Source organism: Eulemur rufifrons, chromosome 6 (genome assembly GCF_041146395.1).
Source record: "Eulemur rufifrons isolate Redbay chromosome 6, OSU_ERuf_1, whole genome shotgun sequence".
NCBI classification, from domain to species: Eukaryota; Metazoa; Chordata; class Mammalia; order Primates; family Lemuridae; genus Eulemur; species Eulemur rufifrons.
Window position 1 is genome coordinate 89,535,682 of NC_090988.1, and position 16,559 is coordinate 89,552,240.

Sequence of the window (16,559 nt, forward strand, 5' to 3'; positions counted from 1 at the left end):
TGATCACTGAAGTGCGATGAGACTCATTAAAAAAAAAAAAAAAAGACAGTAATTATAAGCAAAGAAAAACAGAATGCCCATACATGCCCAGATATCCTTACTTAATCCATTTATGGGAAGGACAACTGTATTAAAGAAGCATAATAATTATGTAATTGTAGAAAATTTAAGATTTTTATTATTTGGCCAGAGACAGACAAAATCCCATCTCTAAGCAGCAGGTAGCAAAAATGACAAGCCTTTCCCTCAAATTTAAAAAACCTCACTGCCTCCAGGTATTCCCCATTAACAAGGACAAGTGCTATCCCTCTTGCTAGAGTATTCTGCATAGTCAGGAGACCAGAAATCGGAACTGCTTCTATAGCAGATTATCTCAATAAACTTCAGTGCATTTGCTTTCCTAGTCCTGGGATGGTGGCCTCCCACAAATTCCTTCAGAGATGAGAGGAGTAAAGAGCTGTCTCGTTCACATTGTGCTAGTCATATCAGCAGGAAAGAAGGTTAACCAGACTATCCCTAATACATGACCACTGTCACTGTATCCAAAAGGGGGACCAGATACCAACACAGGCCTCTGGGGAAATGGAAAGCTAAACCCGGCTGTGAATTAGAACAACTTTGAGAGTTACCACTCAACTGCACCAAGGTAGCTGAAAAACCTAATGCTTACTCATCCCGAAGCGACCCAGGTCTCCAAATACCAGGCTAAGGACCCAGGGCCCAGAGCATGAGATTCAGCTCCACCCATCCAGATGAACTGGGTTATACTCTGGTAAAGGCAATCCTCTCCTCACCCCAAGTAGGAACCAGGATGGGGCAAAGCCAGGTCTTGGGGACTGCTCACCCACTGCATATCCAAACAAACACCCTAGGGCCGCTGTCACCACCCAGAAGTAGAGCAGATGCCCAGGCTTTAGCTCACTGCAGCCGGCATTGTTTACGCTCTTTCGCCGCCTTTGCCTCTGATAGGCCAGAAAAGTCCCCGTACTGTCCACCAGGACTTCCGGCACGGACGCAGAATGTTTGCCCCTTGCCTGCAGTTTGACACTTACGCTCCCCGGGCAGGGAGAGGTCAGGGGACCTAAGGTCCGAGCACGATCAGCAGGAAAACCAGGCAGGCAGCAGCGGCAGCATTGGTGCGGCGGGCCGCCGGGAAACACCTCCTCCGGGGGCGGGGCCCAGAGCGCCGCTGTCAGAGTGCCCGCCCCACCCACAGGACCCCTCCCCGCACACTGAAGGCTTAAAGGGGCCGCGCACACCTTCGTCCAAGGGTTTGCAGGCCTCAGGTCCCTGCTTACAGCTCACAGGCTTTCTAAGGCAAGAGGCAGATGAAGGCCCGACTAAGAATACTCCACTGCCGTTGGGTGGACCTCTTTTTTCGTCGTAACATAGATAATGTTCCAGAGACAAAGGAGATGACCAGCTCCCACTATCACAATCCTAATCCCTCCTCCAAGGGTGAAAAATATTCTGCAGCTAACAGCCAAAGCATCAGGGTAAATATATAGCCCCTCATTATATGTAAGCTGCTTATTCTATTAACCTCCCTCAGACTTGAGCAGTTCTTCAAATGGCAACTCAAAAGGCCCAGGAGAGAATTCCTGCAGCCTATAATGCTTCACCTCACCCTTTCACTGACTTCCTTCTTCACAACACAAGGAATCCTAGGCAATGATACAAGATGAGTAGGAAAGTAATAGGAGGTGAAACAAAAAATAATCTTTCTTTTCTTATGAGAAAATGTGATCTTTCAAAAACTGGGCAAGAAGTCACAAGTCTAGGTAGGTAAAGAAATCTTGCATGCAAATACAATTGTGATACACAGTCATCTAATTTAATATGAACAGTTCTTGAGAACGTTGTAGCAGAAACTGCATTAGTACCTCAGGGGGTTAAGTTTTGGTCTATGAGATCTCCAAAGGTTATCAGTGAGTTTTAATTTTCTTTTCATAGGAGGAGTTTTTCCTCAATCTTAGTTTACAAGGTTTGACTGCATTTTGTGTTTCCATCACACCAACAGGAATGAGATGTATGATTCTTAAGTCTGTATTTCTCCATTTAATTTAGATGAATAAACACACCTTACTGCAGCCTTAGGACATCATCAGATCAGTATGGGAATCAGCATAGTGAGGTTAAAGACCATTTATAAGTAACCTAACATCTATCCCAAATAGGGGTTCAAGTAGAAATTTAGATTCAAAGGACAGCCATAAAGACTGCTCTGCTAGGGAACAGACCCAGATGACCCTTTTTCTGAAGGTTTTAGAGAATTCTAGACTAAAATTGTCAAGTAAAAAAAGAAACTGATTAGGATTAAAATAGTCTGATTTTGAACTGCCAAGACAATCTTATTCTACAGTGCACATAACTGATCCATACTTCTGAATTAGGTAATTAAGACCTTCTTTTGTTATATTTCCATCAACCTTATCACACTGTTCTAAAGGTAATGGTTTTCTTTTTTTTTTTTTTTTTTTTTTGAGACAGAGTCTCGCTCTGTTGCCCAGGCTAGAGTGAGTGCCGTGGCGTCAGCCTAGCTCACAGCAACCTCAAACTCCTGGGCTTAAGCGATCCTACTGCCTCAGCCTCCCGAGTAGCTGGGACTACAGGCATGCGCCACCATGCCCGGCTAATTTTTTGTATATACATATTTTAGTTGTCCATATAATTTCTTTCTATTTTTGGTAGAGACGGGGTCTCGCTCTTGCTCAGGCTGGTCTCGAACTCCTGACCTCGAGCGATCCACCCGCCTCGGCCTCCCAGAGTGCTAGGATTACAGGCGTGAGCCACCGCGCCCAGCCTAAGGTAATGGTTTTCAGATAAGCCTTTCTCATCAGATTGTGAGCACCCCAAGGGCAAAGGCTGGCATATATCTTAATTATCTGTTTCTCCCAATGTGTGATACAGAACAAATACTCAATAGTTATCACAAAAGGTATGACCAATACTTTCTGTTTTATAGCATTCTAGTGAAGTATAAGTCCAGGTAACTGCAATAAGCATGTGCGCGCGCGCGCGCGCGCGCACACACACACACACACACACACACACACAAATGGATAATACCCAGTGTTGTGCTTATGAGTGAATTAAAAATTAGAAAAAAAATCAGCCGGGCACGGTGGCTCACGCCTGTAATCCTAGCACTCTGGGAGGCCGAGGTGGGTGGATAGTTTGAGCTCAGGAGTTTGAGACCAGCCTGAGCAAGAGCGAGACCCCGTAACTACTAAAAATAGAAAGAAATTATATGGACAACTAAAAAATATATATAGAAAAAATTAGCCAGGCATGGTGGTGCATGCCTGTAGTCCCAGCTACTTGGGAGGCTGAGATAGGAGGATCGCTTGAGCTCAGGAGTTTGAGGTTGCTGTGAGCTAGGCTGACGCCACGGCACTCACTCTAGCCTGGGCAACAGAGTGAAACTCTGTCTCAAAAAAAATAAATAAATAAATAAAATAAAATTAGAAAAAATCCACTGAAAGTCTCCCAAAAAGCCAAATACTGTGTGATTCCACTTATACTAGGTATGTAAAGTAGTCAAACTTATAGAAACAGAAAATAGAATGGTGGTAACCAGGGACTGGAGGGGAGAGGGAAAAGGAGAATTGTTTAGTGGATATGGAGTTTCAGATTAGCAAAATGAGAAGGTTCTGGAAATCTGTTTCACAACAATGTGAATATACTTAACACTATTGAGAACTGTACACTTAGAAATGGTAAAGATGATAAATTTTATGTTATTATTTTTTACCACAAAATAAAAGTGAGACACTCATCTACAAAACAAAATGCTCTGTAGGTATTTAAGGGAAAAAAAGATAATGAAGAAACAAATACAGTTGACCCTTGAACATGGGTTCAAATGGCACACATTGACTCGTATGTGGATTTTCTTCCACCTCTGACAGCAAAACCAACCCCTCCTCTTCCTGAGCCTACTCAATATGAAGACAAGGATGAAGACCTTTATGATGATCCATTTCCACTTAGTAAATAAATATTTTTTCTCTTCCTTATGATTTTCTTAATAATATTTTCTTTTCTCTAGCTTACTTTATTGTAAGAATACAGTATATAATATATGTAACATACAAAATATGTGTTAATCCACTGTTTGTTATTGGTAAAGCTTCCAGTTAACAGTAGGGTATTAGTGGTTAAGTTTGGGGGGAGCCCAGAGTTATAAGTGAAGTTTTGACTGTGGGTGGGGAGGAGGAGTCCCTAATCCCAGTGTTGTTCAAGGATCAAATGTACCAATGTGGAAGAAATCTATTGTTAAGTTTAAAAAAGAAATTTGCAAGACAGAATATGAAGTCCAGTCCCTTTTTTGTTTTAAATAAATAATAGAGACATACACATTTGTGGTAGGCTGATAATGATCCCTAAAGACATCAGAATTTGTATATGCCATTAATACCTTATTTGGAAAAAAGGTCTTTGAAGATGTGATTGCATCAAAGATTTTGAGATGGGATTATCCTAGATTGTCTGGTGGGCCCTAAATGCAATCACATATATCCTTATGAGAAAGACGGAAGGAGATTTGACACACAACAGAAAAGGTGCTATGAAGATGGATCAGAGAAAGATTAGAAGAGGCTGGAGTAAGGTGGCCACAAGCAAAGCAATGCCAGCAGCCACCAGAGGCTGGAAAAGGTAAAGAACCGATTCTCTCCTAGAGCCTTTGGACGGAGTATGGCCCTGCTGACACCTTGGTGTCAGGTGCACAAGACTCATTTTGGATTTCTGACCTCCAGATCTGTGAGAGAACAAATTCTGTTGCTTTAAGCAGCTAAATTGGTGGTAATTTGTTACAGTAGCCATAGGAAATGAATACATTATATGTGTTTGAATGCATGTACAAATTTTCTGTAAGGATCCATAGAAAATTGCTAACCTGGCTGGGTGAGGTGGCTCACACCTGTAATCTCAGCACTTTGGGAGGCCGAGGTGGGAAGATCACTTGAGGCCAGGAGTTCGAGACCAGCCTGGGCAATATAGTGAGACCCCATCTCTATAAAAAAATTTGAGACAGAGTCTTGCTCTGTCGCCCTGGCTACAGTGCAGTAGTGCCATTATAGCACACTGCAACCTCAAACTCTTAGGCTCAAGTGATTCTCCTGCCTCAGCCTCCCGAGTAGCTGGGACTATAGGCACTTGTCACCACGGGCTAATTTTTATTTGTAGAGATGGGGTCTTGTTATGTTGCTCAGGCTGGTCTCAAACTCCTGGGCTCAAACAATCCTCCTGCCTCAGCCTCCTCAGTAACTAGGACTACAGGTGTGTGTCGTCATGCCCAGCTAATTTTTAAACTTTTTTTATTTGTAGAGTTGAAGGTCTTGCTATGTTCAGGCTGGTCTGAAGCTCCTGGCCTCAAATGATCATCCCATCTCAGCCTACCAAAGTGCTGGGATTACAGGTGCTTACTGAAATAAACCCATACGTATTTCAGTTTTCTGGTTCAAGACAGGTCTAAGTCAGGTTACAGTTCTTAGGACCAAGTAAGGCAAGTCCTTTCTGGTCCAAAAAAAAAAAACAAAAAAAAAACTGCTCCTTTGGGTGTACAAGGAATCTATTCCTTTTTAACCTTCGGAAAGTAGGTTCACTATTAAACAAATTGTTTGCCATTTGGTAATACTCAAGGGGACTCTCCGTATGTTTGGAAGAAACTCCCATATTTAAACACACACTGCTCAAAATTAGCAGGCAGTTTCTAAAGCAGTGGTCCCCAACCTTTTTTTGTACCAGGGACTAGTTTCGTGGAAGACAATTTTTCCATGGACTGGGAGTCAGGGGCTAGGGTGGGGTGAGTGTTGTGGGTAGGGGGAGGGTGGTACGGAGCTCAGGCAATGATGGGCGGCCTGTTTTCTAACAGACCATGGACCGGTACTGGGCCACAGCCCAGGGGTTGGGACTGCAGCTCTAAAGTGTAAAAACATTTTATTTGCTGCATTGAGATTTCTGATACGGATTTGGTCTTTAGTCACAAATGAAGCACCCAGTCTAGTTCTAGAATAGGAGGTTCTCATGAGACTTTTTTTTTTTAAATGGAATGTACCACATAAAAAGGACTGAAAGTATGGAATTACAATACTGATAATATTCCTAACATCTACAAACAAAAGACTTCATACTGCAAGTGGGTGACAACATGCAATGACAGAAACAAGCACCACAAATACAAAAAAGGAAAAAATTATGGCAAAACTGATTAGGGTATGAGATGTTATAGAAAGCCAAGTTTGCCAGATGGCAGAGGTTTATCCCTGGAATATCAACTATTTTATGTAATTTTTTTTCTTTTTTTTTTTTAGACAAAGTCTTGCTCTGTCACCCCAGGTAGAGTGGAGTGGCATCACTGGAGCTCACTGCAACCTCAAACTCCTGGGCTCAAGCAATTCTCCTGCCTCAGCCTTCCAAGTAGCTGGGACTACAGGTGCATGCACCATGCCTGGCTTATTTTTTCTATTTTTAGTAGAGACAGGGACTCACTCTTGTTCCGGATGGTCTTGAACTCCTGACCTCAAGCAATCCTCCCACCTTGGTCTCCCAGAGTAGTAGGAGTATAGGCGTGAGCCATCGCACCCAGCCAAACATTTTTTCACATAAGCCTAAAAAACTATAAAAACCGGCCGGGCGCGGTGGCTCACTCCTATAATCCTAGCACTCTGGGAGGCCAAGGTGGGTGGATAGTTTGAGCTCAGGAGCTCGAGACCAGCCTGAGCAAGAGCGAGATCCAATCTCTACTAAAAAAATAGAAAGAAATTATCTGGACAACTAAAAATATATAGAAAAAAATAGCCAGGCATGGTGGCGCATGCCTGTAGTCCCAGCTACTTGGGAGGCTGAGGCAGAAGGATTGCTTGAGCCCAGGAGTTTGAGGTTGCTGTGAGCTAGGCTGATGCCATGGCACTCTAGCCAGGGCGACAGAGCAAGACTCTGTCTCAAAAAAAAAAAACAAACAAACAAAAAAAAAAACACAGCTATATAAACCTCCCAAGTCTTGTTATCATTTAAACATTTCTGGATATGCCATTGGAAAAATCAATACAGCAATACCCTTAAGATCTACTACCACAAAGGTCTGAGGGACTCTGAACCAAAATTAAATGGCCCCAATGTGGCTTCTTTGAGTTCCAATGCTTTATATTTTATAGCTTTCCTTTCTCAATCTTTGTAATCAAGCTAATACTTGCAGTTATCTTATAGCAATGCCCCCTTTCCAATATTAGCTATTGATTTAAAGAACCAAGTAGGCTGAAATTGTGCATAAAAGAGTGAGCAGGACCTGCTTGAGGGAACTCAGTAAAACTTGTGATTATCTACTTGGGCTGCTGAAAAGACTTTTTTGGTCTATTTCCCAGTAGTTGACTTTCAGATAAGTAAAATGTTACTTTAAGTCTTATTATTTAAAAAAGACATCCACATTAAACAAATGAATTTCATTTCAAGAAATACTTGAGACTACCTTTTTTCTCATCTTTATATAAAGGATCTTAAAGTCACTTTAATAATAAAAAACCTCCAGGCATGGTAGCACATGTCTGTAGTCCCAGCTACTCAGGAGGCTGAGGCAGGAGGATCACTCGAGTCCAGGAATTTGAGGTTGCAGTGAGCTATAATGATGCCACTGCACCCTAGCCTGGGCTACAGAGTGAGACCATGTTTCAAATAAATAAATAAATATAATAATAACAAACCTTTAAGAAATATAATGAAGATATTAGAGAAGTAGGTTTCTTACCTCTTAATAAAATAACAAAAATCATGTTTGAAGAGACACAACATCACCATGGCTTATCTGCTATCACATCAATCCTAGGCATGTATGACCATTCCAACTGAATCAGAATTTATACTTTGAATGCATCTCTAAACAAAGATTATATGCCAGGAACAACTACTGTTACCAAGTCAAAGAAAACAGTGTTTTCTGTGGCACTTAAAAAGTGTTATTAGAGGGGAAAATATCTCAGTAAAAATCAAATTACCAAGAGGACATTTGTTTATGACCTAAATTTCCTCTGAAAGTCAGAGACATCTGTATGATCTCATGTTTATCTTAATATAAATACAGATGGAAAGATACAGAAACAATTACACACATGTGCATCTATATGAGTCAGTATACATACATAAATTACCTAGCTCTTTTGGCAGAGAAGGCCTAGAAACAATGACACCCCACTATTAATGAGCAGACCAAGTACCCGGATCTTGGTTTCTAAATACCAAGTAAGAGGAACCACAGCTCTTTGGTGAAATGTCTAATTCTAAGGTTGAGGTAGGGAAAATCAAAGATGAACCTGAAGCATCTTGAAGTATCAGAAAATGGAAAAAAAGGAAATAGATCATAACTCAAAGTATGAATAAATACTGAGTCAACACACACACACACGTCCATATAAATGGTTGAATAAAGAAACAAATGGGGCCGGGCGCGGTGGCTCACGCCTGTAATCCTAGCACTCTGGGAGGCTGAGGTGGGCGGATCGTTTGAGCTCAGGAGTTCGAGACCAGCCTGAGCAAGAGCGAGACCCCATCTCTACTAAAAATAGAAAGAAATTATATGGACAGCTAAAAATATATATAGAAAAAATTAGCTGGGCATGGTGGTGCATGCCTGTAGTCCCAGCTACTCGGGAGGCTGAGACAGGAGGATCGCTTGAGCTCAGGAGTTTGAGGTTGCTGTGAGCTAGGCTGACGCCACGGCACTCACTCTAGCCTGGGCAACAGAGTGAGACTCTGTCTCAAAAAAAAAAAAAGAAACAAATGGGAGACAAGAGACAGAATTCCAAATAATATATGTAGATATCCTTTCCTCCAGGAAGTGGAACTTAATCCCTCCACCCTCTTTGGGGGTGGGCTAGTGATTCACTTCCAGAAGAATTAAGTAGAAAGGGAAAATAGTAACTTTAGATACTCAACCTAGCAAACATTACCTTAACCAAGTGATCAAGGTTAACATCACCAGTGATATCATGTGGATATCACATAACCTCTGATATATGATGGTATTCTGTGGTACTCTTTCTAAAAACACATAACCCTTGACTAATCATGAGGAAGACATCAGACAAACCCAAAGGGAGGAATATTCTACAAAATAACTGACTAGTACTCCTCAAAATTGTCAAGGTCATGAAGACTAGGAAAGAGTAAGAAACTGCCAAAGACCAGAGGAGGCTAAGAGAGATGACTACTAAATGCAATGTGTTACCCTAAATTGGATCCTGAAACAGAATGGGGACATGAATAGGGAAACTGTTGAAACCCAAACAAAATCTAGAGTTTGTTTCAGAGTAACGTACTACCCAGGAATGGTGGCACACATCTATAGTCCCAGCTACTTGGGAGGCTGAGGTGAGAGGATCGCCTGAACCCAGAAGTTTGAGTCTAGCCTGGGCAACACAGCAAGACCCTGTCTCTAAAAAATTCAAATAAATAAATAAAAGTACTATATCAATGTTGGTTTCTTAGTTTTAACAAATGTACCACATAATATGTTAACAACAGGGGAAACTGAGTGAGAGGTAGTCAGGAATTCTATGTATCATCTTTTTTTTTTTTTTTTTTTTGAGACAGAGTCTCACTCTGTTGCCCGGGCTAGAGTGCCGTGGCATCAGCCTAGCTCACAGCAATCTCAAACTTCTGGGCTCAAATGATCCTCCTGCCTCAGCCTCCCAAGTAGCTGGGACTACAGGCACACGCCACCATGCCTGGCTAATTTTTTCTATATATTTTTAGTTGTTCAGCTAATTTCTTTCTATTTGTTAGTAGAGACGGGGTCTTGCTCTTGCTCAGGCTGGTCTCGAACTCCTGAGCTCAAACAATCCGCCCGCCTCGGCCTCCCAGAGTGCTAGGATTACAGGCGTGAGCCACCGCGCCCAGCCTCTATGTATCATCTTTGTAACTTTTCTGCTAGAATAACCTAAAATTATTTCAAAATAAAGTTTGTTTCCAAAAAGTTTCCTCTTTAATTATCATCCCTCTTCAAAAAAGTCAGTCATGAAAAATAAAATTTTTAAGAGGTGGGAGGTACTACATATCTACTAGAATGGCTAAAATCCAAAAAACTGATAAAACTTAAGTCCTGCCAAAAATGTGGAGCAGGACACTGGTAATGTGCACCTGTAGTCCTAGCTATGCAGGAAGCTGAGGCAAGAAGATTCCTTAAGGCCAGAAGTTTGAGGCTGCAGTGAGCTATGATCACACCTCTGAATAGTCACTGCATTCTAGCCTAGGCAATATACCGAGATCCCTGTCTCTAAAAAATAAAAATTAATAAATAAAGAATGTGGAGCAACAGGAACTCTCATTCATTGCTGATGGGAATGCAAAATGGTACAGCCACTGTGGAAGACAATTTGGCCATTTCTTATAAAACTAAATATAGTCTTGCCATATGATCCAACAATCTGCTCCTAGGTATTTACCCAATTCAATTAAAAACTTGTATCTACACAAAAATCTGCACATGAATGTTTACAGCAGCTTTGTTCATAATCATCAAAAACAGGAAGTGAACAAGATATCCTTCAAAAGGCGAATGGATAAACAAAATGTGGTACATCCATAAAATGGAATATTATTCAGCAATAAAAAGAAATGGGCTATCAAGCCATAAAAAGACATGGAAGAATCTCAAACCATATTGCAAAGTGAAAGAAACCAGTCTGAAAAAGGGTACATATGGATGGTATGATTCCAATATGACATTATGGAAGAGGCAAAACCTTAGAGACAGTAAAAAGTTTAGCTGTTGGAGATATTATCTCACCCCAGTTAAAATGGCTTTTATGGAAAAAAAAAAAAACAAACAGGCAATTACAAACGCTGGCAAGGATGTGGAGAAAGGAGAACCCTCATATACTGTTGGTGGGAATGTAAATTAGTGCAACGACTATGGAGAACAGCATGGAGGTTCCTCAAAAAATTAAAATAGAACTACCATATAACCCTGCACTCCCACTGCTGGGTATATATCCAAAGGAGGGGAATTCAGTCTATCGAAAAGATATCTGCACTCCCATGTTTATTACAGCACTATTCACAATAGCCAAGATTTGGAATCAACCTAAGTGTCCATCAGTGGATGAATAAAGAAACTGTGGTACACATACACAAGAGAATATTATGTAGTTATAAAAAAGAATGAAATCCTGCTATTTGCAACAACAGGGATAGAATTGGAGAACATTATGTTAAATGAAATAAGCCAAGAACAGAAAGACAAATCTCGCATGTTCTCATTCATATGTGGGAACTAAATATTAAAAACAATTGATCTCATGATGAATGACAGTTATCAGAGGCTGAGTCTAGCACCGGTACACACTCTAGCAGGGGTGGGAGGAGTATAAAGTGGGGATGGTTAATGAGTGCAAAAATATAGTTAGATAGTGCTCACTTCGGCAGCACATATACTAAAATTGGAATGATACAGAGAAGATTAGCATGGCCCCTGTGCAAGGATGACAGGCAAATTCGTGAAGCATTCCATATTTAAAAATAGATAAATATATAGTTAGATAGAATGAATGATGTGATAGCACAACAAAGTGACTATAATCAATAATAAATTCGGGTATACTTTAAAATAACTAAAAGAGTAGAATTGGAATGTTTCTAACATATAGAAATGATAAATGCTTGAGGTGATGGATATCCCAATAACCCTGATTTGATTAATTCACATTGTATGCCTGTAGCAAAACATCAGATGTACCCTATAAAGATATACAACTAATATGTACCCATAATAATTAAAAATAAAAAATAAATTTAAAAAATACTTAGTGGTTGCCAGAGGGTTGGTGGGGCATGAATAGGTGAAATACAGGGCATTTTTAGGGCAGTGAAACTATTCTCTATGATAATATAATGATGGATAAATGACATTATGTGTCTGCCAAAACTCATAGGCCTTTATCACATAAAGAGTGAACTTTAATGTATGCAAATTTTAAAAAGTCATTTAGGAGGTTGGGAGAATCCCAAAAAAGAATGAAGACTATGACAAGGGAAGCTAACTGTAATACATACGTATGAAACAACCTCAAAAGGGGAAAAGGTGCTGACCTAAGTAGCTTTGGAAATGAGTGAGTCTAAGTCGAAAGGCAACAGGAACTGCACAAAAGTACTGTACTCTATTGATAAAGTTTTTCCCTATGGAGTATGGGTTAACAATTCTGATATTGCTGTCCATTTACACTGAAACTGAACAATTAAATAAATGGATGGTGGAAGTCAGGTTTTTCACTATCAGAATGGAAATTCACAGATCAGCAAGGGGAGGAGGCCAGAATGAGCCATGTAGTAATGGATCAGAGAGATACCAGGAAGAACTCAAGTTTAACTTAATGTAGACACAGATGACTATTGAAATATTTATAGATATGTCTATATACATGGGGTTAGCATACATACATATACATAAATATATACATATATTTCTTTGCTCTGTCAGCTTAAAGGGCCTAAAAGAAACAATACCCCAGTAGCAATGAGAACACTTAGTACCCACATCTTGTTTCTGTTACCACTCTGCAATAAAGGAAACAGGTGGCTGCCTGGAGAAATGGCTGAGTCTAGCACCAGTACACAAAATATACAAGATGAATCTGAAGCATTTTGTAGAAAATCAATACACACAAACAGATATGGGTATTTTAAGGGGAACAAAACCCAACTAAGAGCTCTAAATGGACTAAGTTGGAATACTTTGAGCAACAAAATTAAGTAGTATTGGAATGTAACCCAAACTATAAAATATCCTTGAGTCCATACTAATATAAATGCTTGATTAAACTAATAAATGTGGAAGGAGAGACAAATCTCTCTTGTAGAAGAATTCCAAATTAATTATGTAAATATCTACCCTAAAGGTCAGGGAGCATAACTTCCCACTCCTTAAGTGTAGGCTTCACAAAGTGACTTCCTTTCAAAGAGTACAGTATGGAAAGTGAGGGGAAAAAAGAGTAATGTCACACTTGAGAAATTTCACGAACACTACCTCAGCCAGAGAATCAAGGTCAATATTAAGTCACAAATCATGTTGATAGTAGGTACCCTTGATATGATGTGATGAAAATGGCACTTTACCTCTGTGGTCTTCCTGCCAAAAACCCATAACCCAGTCTAAACATGAGAAAAACATCAAATTCCAACAGAAGGACGTCCTATAACATATTTGAGTACTACCTCCCGAAACTTCTGTAAATTAGAAAATTTTTAAAAACAAACAAACAAAAAAAAAAATGAGAGAGGGAAGACAGATCTACCTTCCCACGTTTCCCACCTAGTTGAAACAAACAAATCTATACTATTTCTAGTTTTCTTAGTTGAGGACTTTCCAAACTAGTCTGTTGAGATACTGTTCACACCCAAAGTGTCAGAAACACAGCCAACTGGTTAGGTACATACTAATTATTTTATTACATAGAGAAGACTATGCCAGTTTTGGTCAATTTTGTTCGACAAATATTCTTTGACTACCTAGTTTGTTTCAGGCATTGTCCGAGGCACTGAGGGCAACCTCATAGATAGAAAAAGAAATTTACGCTCCTTCATTTCTGTGAGGAAATCAGACAATATACAAGCAAACAATAAACAACCTACCACATAACAATAAATGCCATGAAGTAAATAAAGGAAAGTGAGGTAAAAGTGACCGAGAGGGCCACTCTAGTTGAGAGCTCAGAAAAATACCTCTTTAAGGAGATGATGTTTAAGTTGAGACCTGAGTAGAGGCTGTAATACAGGTTTGAGGTAGGGGGAGAGTGGGGCAGGAAGTTCTAGGCAGAGAATAGCAAACACAAAGCCAAAAAGAATAAGCTTAATATGTTGGAGATGTATCAAGTAGGCAGTATAATTGCCCTGATAGGAATGAGCTAAGTAACATTCTAAACTCCAGAGGCAAAAATACCAGAATCATTTAAAAACCTTAAACCTCTCCAACACTGACCATGAACAAATCCATCAATCATAATTAGATTAAGATCTCCATTGTATGCTCGCCCTTGGTCCTCCAACTGTCACAGTTGTCCATCTCCCATATGGTAAACACCATATTTTGAACTGCCCCATCTTCCCTCTAAAAACCATGCCTGTCATTCATATTTCATCTTATCTCTGGTAAAAGTATTTTTTTTAAAAGGGGGCCAGGTAGATTCTACCCAGAAATTACCACTGAATTTTCCTTAACAGATCAATCTCCATTACTTCATATAGTACAACCATAGGTTAAGAGCAAAGGCCCTGCAGACAGACTAACTTGGGTTCAAATTTAGGTCCTATCACTTAGTTTTATGATTTTGAACAAGTTGTATAACCCGTATAAGACTCAGTTTCCTTATCTGTAAATCATGATGATGATTAAAACAGAAAACACATGGTACCCAGTGAGCATTCAATACCTGCTGGTAAAAGTATTTGAGCATTTATTTTGTTCAAGGACTAGAGCTGAGCCACAGGGCTTATAGAAACTACAATTTGCTACAGTAAATTGTTGGAGAGATAAAACTTTCAAACTCCCTTAGGTCAGGGGCTTTGTCTTTTTCTGGTTCACCAGTGTATCCCCTGAATCTAGAACAATGTTTAACACACATTAGCCATCAATCTTAATATTTGTTGAGTGAATGAATAAGACCCCATTAAAAAAGGATAAGAGAGCCTGGCTCTACTCCAATATAAAGTTGCCATTCTCCATCAAGATTTTTAACACTATCCTAAGGCACTGTGAAAGATCTTTATTACCTCACCCTATGCATCTCCTCATCTGTATCCTTTGTCATAGCCTTTATAATAAACTGGTAAATGTGTTTCCCTGAGTTCTGTTCATGGCTCTAGCAAATTAATCGAACCCAAGGAGTGGGTCATGGGAACTCCCATTTATAGTCAGTTTGTCAGAAGCACAGATAGAACAACTTGGAGCTTTGGATTGGCAACTGAAGTGAGGAGCAGTCTTGTGGGAACTAAGCCTTCAACCTGTGGGATCTGCCGCTACCTCCATGTAGAATGTGTCAGAATTGAATTGAATTAGAGGATATCCAGCTGGTGGCCACTGCTGAAGGACTACTTGTTTGGTGGGGGAAAACCCTCACACATCGGAGGCTGCAGAATATTTTGTGTTGTAAGAGTATAAGATAAACTAAGTTTGTTATTCCTATATTCTCAGAATTGGTGTCAGAATTGGGATTTGCTTGCAGAAACATGTGGTTTGGGAAGAAAAAAGATAAAAGGATGGGAATGAAGAACCTGTGATTCCTGGGTGGCCATGTGGTCCCATGGTATAGACCTGCAGCTGTGCTATGCTCAGTTGCTAAAGGTAAAAGTTATCAATGGAATCTAGAGATAGATCCAACTTCTGGAGAGTTGGTTCATGGGATGCATAAGGAAAAGCAAACTAGTAAGAAAAAAGCGAAATATTCAATCCCTTGGTTATTGTTATCTGTAATAGCTAAACTGAAATTAAAACAAAGCTCTGGGTTGGACTTTGATGCTAGACCAAGCTTAGATTTCAGTGAGTCTGAGCTTTGGCCACTAGCCTCAAAGCTGTTCCCCAAAGGAAAAATTATACAGGGACAAAAGAAAGTGCTTCTAAGACCTTTGGTCACTAAGAAGGTAGTCCAAATGGTGAAAAGACAAAATGAAGAAACTACTGAAACCAGGGGATATAATGTGAAGGAATTGTTTCATTTTATAGATTGGTATCATCAGCTTCCTGGAGGGGACTCTCTGACTCCACCTATAAATGCCAAGAGGAACACCCAAATGAAGCAACCTGTATGCTTCGTATGCAAGCCAGGTAGGCCTGATTTTATGATAACTGGGACACTCACCCACTGAATATGCCCATTACTCAGGTCATGTTGTGGATAAGAGTGCCCTCTTAATGTGTATGTCCCATATAACCTTACTGCTACAAAACCAAAAGCCACTTCAAGAAGTCTTATCAAACTTGCTGTCTCACCTTCCCCTCAGGGGTCTCACAGATGCTAATAAAAACATTAGGTTAAGAGAATGGTGAATGGCAGGGGCAAAGTCAAAGGATTCATCCCAAGAAGGCTGGAAATTTTTAAACCGTTATTAAGAAATAAGATGAATAAAGAAAATATTGATGGGGTGAAATTAAAAGGAAAAATGAAGGGGAGAGTCATGGGACTGGTCTCAGCATCGTGGACATCTTTAGATGGTTATTATGAAAAGGGATGAATAAGATGGAAATTGACAGCATTAAACAAAGATCTTAACAACACTACTGGCCGGGCACAGTGGCTCACGCCTGTAATCCTAGCACTCTGGGAGGCCGAGGCGGGTGGATCGCTTGAGGTCAGGAGTTCGAGACCAGCCTGAGCAAGAGCGAGACCCCGTCTCTACTAAAAATAGAAAGAAATTATATGGACAGCTAAAAATATATATATATAAAAATTAGCTGGGGATGGTGGCGCATGCCTGTAGTCTCAGTTACTTGGGAGGCTGAAGCAGAAGGATCGCTTGAGTCCAGGAGTTTGAGGTTGCTGTGAGCTAGGCTGACGCCACAGCACTCTAGCCCG

The 16,559-nt window shown here is 40.3% G+C and overlaps 1 protein-coding gene and 1 non-coding gene across 3 annotated transcripts in view; one reads left to right on the forward strand and one right to left on the reverse strand.

Annotated features, from left to right (window-relative positions):
* CKAP5 (cytoskeleton associated protein 5) overlaps positions 1-16,559 on the reverse strand; it is a 96,843-nt gene that overhangs the window by 78,118 nt on the left and 2,166 nt on the right. The window lies entirely within an intron of this gene.
* On the forward strand, positions 11,406-11,512 carry LOC138385515 (U6 spliceosomal RNA). The gene has a single exon (XR_011233749.1). It is a non-coding gene; the product is annotated as a U6 spliceosomal RNA (small nuclear RNA).